The sequence below is a fragment of the Meleagris gallopavo genome, chromosome Z, assembly GCF_000146605.3.
Source record: "Meleagris gallopavo isolate NT-WF06-2002-E0010 breed Aviagen turkey brand Nicholas breeding stock chromosome Z, Turkey_5.1, whole genome shotgun sequence".
NCBI classification, from domain to species: Eukaryota; Metazoa; Chordata; class Aves; order Galliformes; family Phasianidae; genus Meleagris; species Meleagris gallopavo.
Window position 1 is genome coordinate 56,292,698 of NC_015041.2, and position 2,367 is coordinate 56,295,064.

Genomic DNA, 2,367 nt, shown 5'->3' on the forward strand with positions numbered 1-2,367 from the left:
CTATTTTGTTATATGTTAATGATATTGCATATTTTACGTGGGCTGTTCTGAAAATGATACCTCCTATTCTATGATGTTGGTCCAAGACATTAAAGGCAGTTGTTGGTGGTATCACAATAGAGGTTGAACCTTCCCACCAATATCCCATTAGACAAAAAGGGGGCATTACTTTAAAGTAACTTCTGTATAGGCAGCCCAAGACAAATCCTCTTCACTCAGTGGGACCCAGGCAAGCCAAAAGTTTGGACACTTGTGAGTTAAGGTGCTGATGTGTCCTAGTGGCTTTGGCTAACTTTTGTGGCTGAGAAACAGAAAGCCCAACGACATAAATCACAGAATCACAGAATGGCCAGAGCTGGAAGGGACCTCAAGGATCATGCATGTCCAACCCCCCTGCCACAGGCAGGGCCACCAACCTCCCCATTTAGTACCAGACCAGGCTGCCCAGGGCCCCATCCAACCTGGCCTTGAACACCTCCAGGGATGGGGGCATCCACAACCTTTCTGGGCAGCCTGTTCCAGCACCTCACCACTCTCTCTGTAAAGAACTTCCTCCTGACATCCATCCTAACCCTAACCATCTACTTCAAACCATTTCCCCTTGTCCTGCAGTTATCAACCCTTTCAAAGACTTGATTCCCCTCCTGTTTGTAGGCTCCCTTTAGGTACTGAAAGGCTGCAATGAGGTCACCCCGCAGCCTTCTTCTCTCCAGGCTGGACAAGTCCAGCTCCCTCAGCCTGTCTTCATTGGGGAAGTGCTCCGTCTCCTGATCATCTTTGTGGCTCTCCTCTGGACCCCCTCCAACAGCTCCTTGTCTTTCTTGTACTGGGGGCTCCAGACCTGGACGCAGTACTCCAGATGGGCCTCACAAGGGCGGAGTAGAGGGGGACAATCACCTCCCTGTCCCTGCTGGCCACCCCTCTTCTGATGGAGCCCAGGATACCATTTGCTTTACGAGCTGCAAGAGCATGCTGCTGGCTCATGTTAAGCTTTTCATCCATCAAGACCCCCAGATCCTTCTCTGCAGGGCTGCTCTCAAGGACAAGTGGGATCTACATGAGCTCAACCAGCAGTGTTTGAAAAATGCTAACCTGGATTAACCAAGTGAATTTCAACCCACCTGTATTACAGCATTTTGCAAATTAATTTGATACGTTAACACTTTGTCTTTTAAAAGTATTCCAAGTATTGTACTGTTCTTATGGGTTTAATTACTGTTTCAAGCAGTTGGATGCAAATTGCCCTTTTCTGTAAGTTCAGTTGAAGTGTAAGAATTACTTTGAATGTAAAGTGTGAAGCTATCCAATTCAGAAATAAATTATCATTTTCAGTTTACAAATGCTGACAAATTTTGAAATATGCCTCTTTCCTTTTAAGTGACCTGTAAATATTTGTCTAATTCAGAGCGTGTTTCCGTAGGAAGGTACACATAGTTATAATGATGTCCTATGCTGCATATCTGGGGAAGCACATGAGCAGTCCAACAAAGAACAATTATGTACTGCCGCTATTGATTGATTAATAACACATTTCATGAGTATACATTTACATTCCCTGCCTGGTATGGAGCAAATGGGACAGTGTGCCCTTCTGCCATGTTGTGCATCTGAGTGCCCAATAGCACCATGCTGCTGGGAGCAGCTGCAGTGGGAAGCCTGCAGGAATTCATGGGAACCGGGCGCTGGAAGCACTGCACCATGCAATGCAGAGGGCATCTGTCCCAGAGGACCGGTCGAATTCATCGCTGATAGAGAGTATCACATGGTTAGGAGGCAGCCGCTCCTGGATCAGCCCTGCAGGAGCTGGTAGAATGCCTAATGTGGGCAATTGAAGACTTCCTAGTCTCTGAATCTGACAAGTGCTTGTGACTAGTCAAAAGGCAGGGGTATGCTGACAGAAGTAAGCAGCGTTTTCTCCAATATACATAATCTTTCCATTACTTTAAGTGCTGTGGATAAGTGATTCAGCTAGCTAAGCTAAAATACTAAAGCACACGTGATGATTTAGCTAATGCCTTGGCTAGGGAGAAGACGAGGTAGATGCACCTTGAGGACAACAAGGCTGTCCTTAGATACTGGCTCGCTGCTTGGCTTGTACAGTATCCCCTCTGTGCTCTCTCTTGTTTTAGAAACCTTCCTACTTGTCAGCTACTGCATTGTCATGTATTGTTTGCATTCTTCCACTGCCTGCCGTACCTCTCTGCATCCTAGTAATCATCACGTTTACCTTTTTTTTTTTAAATTTGGTTCCTCCAGGCTGTTATCATAGAACATGAGAACTGAGGGCACTAAGTTGGGAGTTTATTCCTGTACAAAGGCAGCTGATGCAAGATATATCCTGCTTAAGACAGAAGTAAATGGGAGAAT

At 45.9% G+C, this 2,367-nt stretch overlaps 1 protein-coding gene across 2 annotated transcripts in view; it reads right to left on the bottom strand.

Moving 5' to 3' along the window:
* XRCC4 (X-ray repair cross complementing 4) overlaps nucleotides 1-2,367 on the bottom strand; it is a 216,482-nt gene that overhangs the window by 195,271 nt on the left and 18,844 nt on the right. The gene's annotated exons all lie outside the window — the stretch shown is intronic.